The sequence below is a fragment of the Macrotis lagotis genome, chromosome 4 (assembly GCF_037893015.1).
Source record: "Macrotis lagotis isolate mMagLag1 chromosome 4, bilby.v1.9.chrom.fasta, whole genome shotgun sequence".
Lineage (NCBI taxonomy): Eukaryota > Metazoa > Chordata > Mammalia > Peramelemorphia > Peramelidae > Macrotis > Macrotis lagotis.
This window is the reverse complement of record NC_133661.1, coordinates 18,640,552-18,654,131: the sequence shown is the minus strand read 5'-3', so window position 1 is coordinate 18,654,131 and position 13,580 is coordinate 18,640,552. Positions and strand designations below refer to the sequence as shown.

The 13,580-nt window shown below is 35.1% G+C and overlaps 1 long non-coding RNA gene across 1 annotated transcript in view; it reads left to right on the top strand.

The window, feature by feature from the left end:
• The window catches only part of LOC141522982 (uncharacterized), an 87,231-nt gene that overhangs the window by 21,412 nt on the left and 52,239 nt on the right, over positions 1-13,580 (top strand). The window lies entirely within an intron of this gene.

Sequence of the window (13,580 nt, the reverse complement as noted above, 5' to 3'; positions counted from 1 at the left end):
CAGCAATCTCTTATTGAATGCCCACATTGTGCCAGTGACTCCTAAGGACTGGCGGTTCAGAGAAGGAAAAAAAAATCTCTAAGATTCTTTCTAGATCTAAATTTTATGATGCTATATACTTAGATGAGACAAAAATTAGCCAAACATTTTAATGAATCACCTTAAACCATTCTATCCTTTATGGATTTTAATATGCGTTAAGTGGACAGTTCTGTGAAGAGTACAAATCCATTGCAAAATTTAGTAAATATTTATTCTTTGAAGATCATTTTACCTATGGTATTTAGATGAAATGGTTTGCTACTCTCAAGGAGTTTATGATCTGTCTTTTTTTTTTGGTGGGGCACTGGGTTTAGGTGACTTACCCAAGGTCACAGTAAGTATTAAGTGTCTGAGGCTGTGAATTTATACTCAGGTCCTCCTGGCTCCAGGGCCAGGTCTCTATCCTTTATCCTCCACCCTAGATGCCTATCACTTTCTTTTGTTTCATTTTGTTTTAAGAAATTCACAATCTGGCATGTAAATTCTTGAAATAAATCTAAGGGCTTATGGATGGGTCTTCTATCTAGTGATCAAACAACTGGCATTTCTTTCACTCACTGAATATCAGGCACTGTGCAAAGCTCTGGATGATGCTGATTACAATTCAGCCCTGGTTTTTTTGTATTTTATAAGCTAGATCATATCATTTTATCCATCTCCTGGAGGGAGTACTTCTATTCTTTGCCCATTGTCTGGCTCCCATTGTTGAACCCAGACAGTTTGTAAAATGTTGATCATTTTTGCTATATAATCAATTGATATTTGTTTTATTTTGAGAATTTTTATCTGATTACATACTTTGTATGACATCTGTTTCATAATCCTTTGTTTGTGATGAGTTGTAGTAAGATCACATCCTCCAGTAGCTCTTTTATTGCCCTCTGAACGATCCTTAAATACAGATTTTCAGAGACTACTGTATTCCATAAATCATAGCTATATAAATTAGCAGAAGAATATCACACTGGGTCTTTGTTTCAGGTAGAAACTTGAAATAATTAAAATAATTCTGTTATTTGCCAAGAACTCAAGTCTGCTTCCCTCTTCCTGGTTAGTTATAGGCCCAGTTTTTTGTCCATTTCCAATCTGTCCTAATAGACAACTCAAAGGATGCTCAGTCTAGATACATATCATAATCTAGATAACAGGCATTTTTCATCTATTTGCTATCCATTTTTTCCATTCAAACTCTTTTGAGCTACTGAGTTCATTTAAAGGGTTCTAACATATCCTGGAAATGATAGAATTAGTTCAATACCATCCCATATAGGAATATTTAGAAGATGTCATGCAAAAAAAAAAAGTTGAAAGTAAGAGCAGCATGGCAAAGTGAAGAAAACAATTGACCTGAGAGGCATTGTTACTTACTGGAGAACTTTCACAAAGACCTTCATCTTCCTTTACTTCATTTTTCTTATCTGTAAAATATAGTTAGTTCAAATTCATTAAATACTGGAATACAAGTAAAATGATGAAAATTATTCTTTGGGCATTCATTTTCTATCCATAAAGTCAATTTATACTTATGGAAAAATATGACCAATTTGTTCATATCCCTTGACTCAATTTTTTTTTAACTTGCCATTCAAATGAAAGATACAGAGAAAATCAAAAGTTTAATATCTATGGACAAATTAATCACCAGCATTTTTCTGGATAACAAAACACTGGAAACAAATTGGGACACCAATAGTTGGGCAGATGATTAAATAAGCATTATTTTAAAAATGTAAGATTATTGTGTCATAAGGAATAATGAGATTGAGGGATGAGTAAGTAATCAGATGTACCATAGTATAATGGTTAGAGGTGAGGAAAATCTGAGGTCATCTTACTGTTTACGTATTCTGTCTTTGTGACCCTGGATTCAATACTTTACGTACTTTAGTAGTGGAACTTTAGTATTTTAGGTAAATCTATAGATACAGAGAAGATGCTGTTCTGCAGTGATAGAGGGAGATCCATGCATGAAAGAAATTTCAGGTTTAATTTCTATCCCATTCTTAAGGAATGAAATCTATAAGGAATTCTTAGAAATGTGAGAATGCATGTAGGAGCTAAAGAAAATGTAGCAAAATGAATTGGGGAAGGTGTAAAATATTTTTGTAATTGCTACAATTATGAAATCATAGCCCACCTTCAGTCATCCTGAGCTATACTTATTTTATTATGTCATTGGACCCAGATAACTCTGGAGGAGAGAGTGAGACTGAAGACTTTGCACAACCCTGCCTCACTTAAATCCAAATCCCTTCCAAGTAAAGACTTCACCCTCCAGGGGCGGCTAGGGAATGCAGTGGATAAAGCACCAGCCCTGGAGTCAGGAGTACCTGGGTTCAAATCTGGTATCAAACACTTAATAATTACCTAGCTGTGTGGCCTTGGGCAAGCCACTTAACCCCATTTGACTAGCAAAAACCTAAAAAAAAAAGATTTCACTCTCCTGAGTCCATTGGTCCTTTTTAAGAAGGAAGGACAAAAACCAACAATAGACAGATCTAAAATATAATAGAACTAGAAGAAAATGCAATAGTCAATATTCATTCCAGGGGGCTTATTTGATTCACATTCCTGTTTCAATAAAATGATGGGGCTTTTCTCAGAAATGTATGGACAGTGATTTGTTTTGGAAATTTTTGTTTAATTTTTTTTTTTTTATTTTGAGAAGGCTCCATGGGGGACATAATAGGGAAGTGATTAATGGTAGTCTAAACAACCAAGAACCATTTCCAAAATGTAAAATAAAATAAGATAAAGCAACAGAATGAGGGAACTTGACTATATGGTTTCTATCACTACATCATCCCACCCCAAATCCAATTGAAAAAAATTAGAATTCTTCTGGATCAATAAGAGAATCTAAGTCTTCCCCCCAAGGGAACAGAATTCAATGTGTTATTTAGCAAGATTCTAAAGTTCTAATTCACTAGTCATTTCCATTTCACACCAGTTCCACAGGGTATGACATTGTTTACACATAGTTTATCTTCATATGCTTCTCCTTTGTGTCCCTGCAGCTCAATGCATATTAATTTGTTTGCAGTGCTGTTATAAATGGTATTGGAATGATATTAATCAACTGTTCAGCCTGAAAAACATGAGTTTGCTCTGTCCATTATATCTGAATACATATCATTTCTCTTTCAAAATGCCTAGGACCAAATTTAGAAAGTTTAAAGGAGAATGGCTGTAGATTACAGTTGGCATTTCCCAAATGTCTTCTAAATGCATTGTTGTGGGATTGAATTTTAAGCAGTAAAACAGTCAACTACTACATTTTGTGACTATGACAATACTCTTGATCCCTCTGAGGCTCGGCTTTCTCATTTATAAAATGAGTATAATTTATATGAATAATATATGAGTAATAACATGAGTATAATTTATAAAATGGGTATAATACCTGTAGTATTTACTTCCTACTATGATGTGAGGATCACATGCGATTGTGGTGTTTTGTATTTTACAATCCATCAATAAGTTTTTTCTTATTAGCCCAATTTGTGTCATTCCTGAGACGAAATTGAAATTCTTCATAACTGCAATGAGCTTCTGATCTATCTGGGAGACATCCTTAGTGCATATATAAAATCAATCTTCAAAAAGGGAGCAAAAGTAAAACAAAGGCAAGTGCTGATACATTGTACCTATGGGAAATAGGGAACTGATTTCCATGACTACTAAAAACTGTAATCTTTCATTAGGGCTTACTGAAAATACTTTTTTTAAACCTATCTTTCCTTATAATGATACATTTATTCTGATAATATGGTTATTGTTTATCCTTTGTTTAGAAGAGGACCAATGATATCCCGGCATGACATCTTGACTTGCATGTGAATTATACTTAGGTGAGGAAGTTGTTAGCCGCACTCTCTTCCAGAGTCATCATAGTCTAGTGGCAAGACCAAAGAGAAGATGATTGGTGATCTTGTGGGGATGCAGTGGTGACCTTGGGGTCTTTGTTGTCTGACTAACTCTAAGCACTCCAGAGCATCTGCTTCAGCCACCTTCATGGCCATTGAAATAAATTGTTCTTATCTTTCCATTCGGGAAGGATGTCCTCTTTTGCTTGTGGTAGACTTCATCAAGTGGGTTTCAGGCTAGTCATTTATCCTCAACTTGTTGAGCCTTTCCAGGGAGGCTCATTCACCTTTGATGTCCACTTCTCACCTCTTACTTATGGCTATGAGAAGTCAAAGCATTCTTAGCAACCATACCCAGTAAAACAATCTTGGCACAATTCTGATAATATGGTTTTCCTAATACATAACCATGAAACAACCCATAAAACAAAAATGAATACTCAAAATAAAATTGGTAACATACAAAACATTTCTCTCACTAGTAAATTTCCTAGAATTTTGCGACCTTTTGTGCTAACATTTCAGTAAAAAAAAAAACTGATTTTAGACATTATTCAGTTTTTATAATACATGAAATCTATAGTACCATAAAAAACTATATAGCAAATAAAATTCTTAAAACAAAACCAGTTTTTATCCTGAATTTTAACTTCCGTTCTGTCAGGGCATTGTATCATATTCTCTACTGCTATAAAACTCTCTATCTTGATCTTTGAAAACCAAGAGAGGAACTTTTGTAGCTGCTGTTGAAAGAAGCTGAGACTGGCAAAGTCTGGACATCACCTCCAAGATTCTGTTTTCTGGAGGTTGCTAATGAAGATCATTAAGGATCAATCAGCTTAAGATAATCTTTCAGCAAAGTTTGCTTTATATGCTATTTGAGATCCATTAGGATCTCAGAGTATGGGAGCGGAGTCTAGAAGGATATCAGTCACTCCCCAAATTTGCATGAATTATACCTTTCATTTTATTTTCTTTCTTGCACAGTTATGAATATCCATGGTTACCAATGTGAAAATTAAAACACTATTGTTCTGCTGTTTTCAGTCATGTCTGACTGTGTGATGTTATTTGTGGTTTCCTTGGTAGAGATCGTAGAGTAGTGTGGCAATTTCTTATCTAGCTCATTTAATAGATGAGGAAACTGAGGCAAAGTTAAGTGACGTGCTCAGAATCACATACCTGGTAAGTGTCTGAGGTCAGAATTCAGCTCATGGAGACATGTCTTCTTGATTCTACACCCAAGCCTCTATTCACTGTGTCAGCTAGCTCCCCGAGAAAATGAGATTACCAATAAAATTACTGAAAATTAAATGTAAAAATGTTAAGATTGGCTGTTATGGCCATGTATGTATGCATGTAGATATGTATGACAAGTACAACCCTTAAAGCATTATAAAAAGAGACAAAGTTTGGATTTTATCATTACTAATGCAACTGAGTGGGCAGGAAGCTGACCCAAGGACCATCTTTGATGCATCCTGGCTGTGTGACCATGGGCAAGTTTCTTAAAATGTCCTTGCTCCAGGCAATTGTATAAGACTATTATCTTTTAGAGAAGGTGCTGACCTTTCTGCTGATGGTAGAAGATCCTTATTAGGAGCTTCCACAAGGATATAAAACCTGTCTAGGAACAAACAAATAACTCTACATTTAAGCATGTAATTTTATTTATACATAATGCATATATATTTCATTATTCCCTCACATGCATTATACATGCATGTCTACATACATGTATGCTTGCCATATCAAAAGCCTATAAAATTTTTCAAGTTATTAAAACTTCCAAATTCACTTGGAACACTGAACATATCAGGTTCAAGTGAAGAGTATTTTCAAAAGACTTTTTCCACTGTTTTATTGATGAGATGCTATATGTCTATCTGAAAAGAGAAAGCTGGTGTATGAGCTCTGGAGAAGAGAGATTCTTCTGCCTTCCTGTTTCAGGAGGCCATGGGTGGGTCCAGGTTCTCTTTGGATTCAACATCCAAAGAGAAATTTAATATTTTAGCATGCAGACATAGAAGGGAAAATGACTCCTCTTTAAGTCCCTTATTTGTAGTTTGCCTCCTTGGAGACTTTGGGACATTTTCCTTTGAGATCAGAGCAATTTCTTCATAATATTCCAGTGAGAGGGCTCTTTCATGCTATTAACTCACCTCTCTCTCTCTCTCTCTCTCTCTCTCTCTCTCTCTCTCTCTCTCTCTCTCTCTCTCTCTCTCTGTCTCTCTCTGTCTATATATAAACATATGTATATATATTATTTTTCATTTATTTTCATCCATATGCACATTTAAATTTTTAAGTTACAAAATTTCCTTCAACCCTCCCTTCCCACCCTCTTCCCCTCATGTTACTGAAAATTAAACATAAAAATGTTGAGATTGGTTTTAATAGCCATATATGTATGCATGTAGACATGATGACAAGTACAACCCTTAAAACATTATGAAAAGAGACACAGTTTGGATTTTATCATTACACTATGCAGTCAAGTTAGCATTGTACATACATATTTTGACAATTTTTTTTATAAATTAGTAATTTTTGATAGGAGGAATTAGGATTAAGGGAAAGACATACATAAGAGATAATGTTTATAAAGTGTTCATCAGATTCTGAAGGGAAGTTTGTTTCCTTGTTTTGTTTAGTTTTTCTTCCTCTAGTTGGGGTTAATATAGAGCATTACCAGTCTAATACAATTGTCCTAGTTCTCTGAACTGTCAAGAAGGGTTGCTTCCATCAAGGCTGTTCATCTCATAATGTTGTTGATGTGTACATTATTCTCTTGGTTCTGCTCCCTTCGCTCAGCATCAGATCTTGTAAGTCCTTCCATGCTTCTCTAAAGTCCAACCGATTATGGTTTCTCATAAAGCAACAGTATTCCATAGCATTCATGTAACATAACTTGTTTAGTCATTCCCCAATTGATGGGCAATCCCTCAGTTTCCAAATATTTGCCACTACAAAAAGAGTTGCAATGAATATTTTGGAACATGTAGGACTTTTCCTTTTTTCAGCTCATGGAGACGTGTCTTCTTGATTCTACACCCAAGCCTCTATTCACTGATGCGTGACCTAGACCTAGAATTGGAATTTTGGGTCAAAGGGTATAAACAGTTTTTATTGCTCTGTGGGCATAATTACATATCACTCTCCAGAAAGGTTGGATCCATTTACAACTCCATCAACAATGCATCAGTGTCCCAATCCTTTCACAAGCTATCCAACATTGCTTATCTTCCCTGTTTCTCATCTTGGCCAATCTGATAGCTGTGAGATGATAACTCATTGTTGTTTTAATTTGCATTCCTCTAATCAATAATGATTTAGAGCATTTTTCCATATGATTATATATATATATATATATGTATATAGCTTTAATTTCTTCATTTGAAAACTGTTCATATTCTTTGACCATTATATATTTCTATATCTATCTCAATCTCTATCTCTATCTCTCTCAATCTCTATCTCTATCTCTTTCTCTATCTCTATCTCTATCTTCTCTATATCTATCTATCTATCTATCTATCTATCTATCTATCTATCTATCTATCTATTTCCAAATTCATTTGGAACACTCAGCATATCAGGTTCAAATGAAGAGTATTTTCAAAAGACTTTCTCCACTGTTGTATTGACGAGATGCTATATGTCTATCTGAAAAGAGAAAGCTGGAGTAAGAGTTTTGGAGAAGAGGAAATTCTTCTGCCTTCTTGTTTTCAGGAGGCGATGGGTGGGTCCAGGTTCTTTTTAGATTCTACATTCAAAGAGAAATTTAATATTTTAGCAGGCAGACATAGAAGGGAAAATTACTCCTCTTTAAGTCCCTTATTTGTAGTTTGCCTCCTTAGAGACTTTGGGACATTTTCCTTTGAGATCAGAGCAATTATTTCATAATATTCCAGGGAGAGGGCTCTTTCATGCTATTCTCTCACCTCTCTCTTTCTCTCTGTCTGTTTGTCTGTCTGTCTGTCTGTCTGTCTGTCTCTATCTCTCTCTCTCTCTCTCTCTCTGTCTGTCTCTCTATATATCTGTCACTATGTTGGAATATGTATGGATGAGAGTGTTTATGATTGCTATCATCATAACTTGAAATAATTCCTTGCCCTCCAATGAGGAAGACACCTCTAATATAATTCAAATATTTAGCTATTTCTGACCTTTGATACTACTCCTACTACTCCCTAAGCCAGATCTCAAAGAATGTTAACTTGAGGATTAGAAGGTAACATTTTAATTCCCACCTATGCCACTCACATTCTGTGTGATTTTGAATAAGTTACTTCATCTCCATGGACCTCAGTTTCTTTATGTATAAAAATGAAGGTATTGTAGAAAATAAACTGTAAGTTTCATTCTAGTTTTAAATCTGTATTGGAAAAAATGAAGGTATTAGAGAAAATGATCTGTAAGTTTCATCCCAGTTCATAGGGATCCCGATTCAGACTTATAAATTCAGACACCTGACTAGGATGAAGAAATACTATAAAGAAAGTTGTCTATATTCTCAGCTGCCTTCTCCCACCCTGCTCTCCACCTTTCAGGGTTGGATAGCACAAGTTTTTTTTTTTTTCTTTGAAGGTGAAAGGTCCTGGCTTTCATTAAGTCTGAGGAGTGAATATTGGTATTCAGTGTAGAAAGCCACACATTAAACTTCTTGGTAATTAAGGCAAAGCAGATGGTTGTTCACAGCATTTATAACGTTGCTTAAATTTTATTTTGATTCATTAATGTAACTATAAAATGCCATCATGAAGCATGGGGACAAAAAGCCAAAAATGGAAAGCAGATGATTAGCTGGGTTTCCATTACCCAGGCCATAAAAATTAACAAGTAAATACCAAAAACATAACTGTTAAATTATTTATAGACTTTGCTTTAGTATAAATATTTTTGAATGTGGACTCTCTATTTCCAGGTAGATTTGGCAGTATGAGCAGGAAACCCAATCTAGAGTGAAGTTCTATTCTAAAGTGTTCAAAAGTTCCATGCTGGTATGGGCAAGGCAGCAGGACAGACACTGTGGAATCCCAACATCCTAGGGGAGGGAGGGATATCAGGGACTGGATTTTGTTGCCCTCCAGTTTTAAATCATGTTTGACTCTCCATGCTCCCATCTGTGGTTCTCTTGGTGAAGATACTGGAATGGTTCGCCATTGTCCTCTCAATTTCATTTCTCACATGATAAAACTGAGGATGATTTAAGTGACTTTCCCAGGGTCATGCAGCTAATAAAGTGTCTTAGGTTTTATTTGAAGTCAGGTCTTCCTGACTCCAGAACCAAAACTCTATTCATTCCACCACTTGAATGACCAGAGGCTTAGTTTTCCTCAAAGAATCTCTAAAAGTGGCCCTGGCAAAGGGCATTCTAATCTTGGCTCAGCTACCTCAGGTGAAATAGTTGCTCCGAGAATCCAACACATTTATGAGACACTTCTAATGTTAAAGAAGTTTTTCATGAGATAAGCCCAAGTTTACTTCTTTGCAAATGTGGAAAAAATATTTTTATTTACTAATAATATTTGAGCCTAGCTCTAGGTGACTAGCTCCTTGTATAACCAACCCTTAGGATAGAGGGCTGACTGACCTTACACTGGGGAAGCCCAATGACTGTAGGGAATGCTTAGTGCCCATCCAGTCTTATTTTAGGCCCACCCAAAGTTTGTATTTTGGGTTCCCCAAGTTTGAATATTTTCACTTATTGATTTGCATCTCTAATTGCTTAACCATGACCAATAAGGAAATGTCCTTACAACTCTGTCTGAGATCTAGATGATGCAACCATACAAAGACTTGAGGATGGAGTGGCACCTTTTTCCAACTCTTTGAAAAATGAGCTTCTAAGATTCTTTCAAAAATGATTTGGATTTTATGCTTTGTTCTCTACCAATAATTACTAAAATAATTGCCAATCATCATTCCTAGTTCTTCCCTCAGGTCAAAATGAACAAGTTTATTTCCCTCCTTCCTAAGGAAGTTTTTAAAATATTTTAAGATAGCTAAGATAATCCTTATGTGTTCTCCACCTCTCCTGCCACCATACTAAATATCTCCAATTCTTTCAAGTGAATCTTCACATTGCATGACTTTGAAACCAGACATCATCCCTGTCTGCTCTCTGGCTTATCAATGCCCTTCCTCAGCTCTGGTGCCTACAATGACCTCAATGCTCCAGTTGTATTCAGCTAAGGATCATGATTGGGAGATTAATTGAATAAAGTGAATATTAGAGGTGTTCATCAGCCAGTGCAAGTTGTGCAAAAAAGAAGCTTCCATATTTGGAGTGATCAGTGATGCAGCCATCAAAACCTAAGGAAACCAGAGAAGACCTGACTTTGAAGAATGGACCTTGTTCTCTTGACAAGAAATAATGACAATATTTCAGATATACTTTGATCTGAGGCTCAATCAGTGGGATGCTACCTCCTTACTCCCAGATGTTGGGCTCCTTTTCATTCACTCCAATGTCACATTCATACTCTTGGCTGCCAACACATGCTAAGTTGAAAGTTTTTATCGTTTTCCTATGAACATTCTGGTTGTAGATAACCTCACCCTCTTTTACTTATGAATTTGAAGAGATCATAGAGAACATTTGTGAGAATAGGTTGAATCCCTAGATAGATAATCAAAGTGAGATAAAGGGATGATCTCATAGCCCTTTTTTATATCTAATAGTGAGTGCATAGTATGCTCTTATTAATGGATTCAAATCTAGCTTCTGACATTGAATTTTGACCAGAGAATTTCAGCTATTTGCCCAATATTGCACAGGTTATTGGTGGCAGAAACAGGTGGAATTCACCTGGTCCAGCTCCATAATCATGGCTCTTTTCACTAATACAAGTCAAGGTTTTCTGGTATCTTTCTTTTTCTTTTCTTCTTTTCTTTGACTCTGAGTTAGTTCTTTGTCAGTGAGTTCATATACATTTATGAAATGCCTACTATGTGATGCCCCCAAACAGTCCTTTTTTAGGGAAGCTAGGTGGCACAGTAAATAGAATCAGGAGAACCTGAGTTCAAATCAGATGTCAGAAACTTAATAATTCCCTAGCTGTGTGATATTGGGCAGGTCACTATTAACCCCATTACCTTAAATAAATAAAATACAAAACACAGAACAAAACAAAAAGAAGTCCTTGTTCTCCAGGATATCACAGTCTATGGAGGCGCTCACAATATAATTGTCTAATTCTTTGCTATGTTTCCCCCTCAAATCTAAAGGAATTGCAAAAAATAACAGTTTAACAGAATGTACATCTACTATTCTGCTCAGCAGAAATAAGATACTAGGGAATATGGTGCACTTATTAAATGTTTGTTTTGCTTTTTTTTTTGGTAAAGCCTACCCTCAGTACATTTACAAGTTGAATCATCTCCCATCAGTTTTGTTTTTTATTGGTAGGTTCATATTTTGTTTCACTCCTATCTAACCTATTTTATAATTTTGTAATTCATTCCATGTTAAATGAATCTCAAATGGTGAGTAATATTTATTTAAGTTAAAGATCAAGGAGTCAGGAATTGATAAAATTGGAGGGTTTCAAAGATGGGGGGGCAGAACTATCAGGGTTCGAAGGATTTTGTCAGGAACCGCCCCCAAGGGGGAGTTAGGGTTTGAGGTTGGAATTAAATGAATAAATAAGTAGCACCCATTACTTATTTGACCCATGTCCCAGAGAGGACAGATAGCTGGAACATAGAAGGCGCTAGAGAAATCAGGCAAAAGAAGAAAATCAATGATTAAAAACTCAAACAAATGTGGTTTGGTTTTAGTTTGGAATCTTGTGCACTTAAAAATAATAAATATTGTTCCCAAATTGCAGCAGATCAGTGAGCCAATATTTATTGATGAACTGTTTTTACATATTTATACATACAAATGCTTATTTCTTGAGGAAAGGTAGAGATGTATCTTATGATTTCATCAAAGTTGGGAGCTACAGCTATAGATGATTATTTCACTGAGGGTTAAATGACTAAGAAGTTAAGGATTTTCCCAGAGTCACATAGTCAATATATATATAATCAGAGACATGACTTGGACAGAGATTTTCTTGACCTCCAGCTACTCTATCTACTTTACCAAGTTATACCAAAATGTATTACAGAGAAAACCTCAATAACTCTATTTAGATAAATTTTTATGAGCCGGATTTGTAAGGGAGCATTAGATTCAATGCATTAAAAAATTTTAGAAATTAGCAGGGGTCTAATGAGTATAAAATATTCTGTAAACTTTGTATTGTGTGGGACAAGTATATTTTCATTGTATAGCATTTTGTCAGCCTTTCTGTCTTCACCAAAACTACTATATTCATGCATCTTGAGTATTTGCTTGGGGATGCCAGAGATGCATGATGGCAAATTAATGATAAATGCAAATGTATAGACTACATAGAATCTCCAAACAAAATGCTGAGGAATATAGGGCAAGTTTTCTAATCTTCCTTTTTTGTTTAAATCTTTCTATTTTACTTTTACATAATTATATATAAAATAATTTCAAGATAATTTTGAAATTTTGAGTTCCAATTTCTCTCTCTTCATCTCCTCTGCTCTCCTTGAGAAAGAGTAATATGATATTGGATAAAATTTTTCAGTCATATAAAACATATTTCCATATTAGCAAAATTTTAAAAGAAGAGATTAACCAAAAAAAAAAAACCACAAGAAAAATAAAGTTTAGCACCATCCCTGGAGTCAGGAGTACCTGGGTTCAAATCCAGTCTCAGAGCCTTAATAATTACCTAGCTGTGTGGCCTTGGGCAAGCCACTTAACCCCATTTGCCTTGCAAAAACCTAAAAAACAAAATAAAACAAAAAAAAAGAAAAAGAAAGTTTATAAAAAGTATGCTCTGATCTGCACTCTAGCTGCATCAGTTTTTTTTTTCCTGGAGGTGGAAGGTATTTTTAATCATAATTCTTTAGAATTGTCCAGGATCATTGTATTGCTAAGAATATTTAAGTTGGTCACAGCTGTAACTGTATATGATGTTCTCATAGTTTTGCTGATGTCTCTTTGCAAAAGTTCTTATACGTCTTCTCTGTTTTTTTTTCGAAAATTTTGCTTGTAATTTATTTTAGAGCAATGATAGTCCATAACAATTATGCAGCATATTTTGTTCAGCCATTTTGAATTTTTTGCTCCCAAAAGTAAAGATCTGCTACAAATATTTTGTAAAAACAGGGCCACTTCTCCCTTTTAAATGTTCTTAGGGCATGAGGTGGTATTGCTTACTCCAAGAGTAGACTCAGTTTTATGGTGTTTTATTCATGGTTCCAAATTGATCTCCAGAATGTTTGGATCAGTTCACAACTCCTCCAAGAATGGATTAGTGTTCTATTTTTTCCCCACATCTCCAATATTTGTCATTTTCCTTTTCTGTCATATTAATTAATCTGATATGTGTGGAATGTTTTAATTTGCATCTTTCTAATCATTAAGACTTTGGAGCATTTTTTTCATATGCCTAATTTCTTCTTCTGAAACTGCCAGTTCATAATCTGCGACCATTTACCAAGAGGGAAATGGTTTGCATTCATTTTATCATTTATTTATTGTCAATTTATTTGGTGGTTTGTTATTTTTGCATCCATATTCACATTTTTTACGTTACAAAATTTCCTTCCACTCTCTAACAGTCAGTTTAGAATTGTATA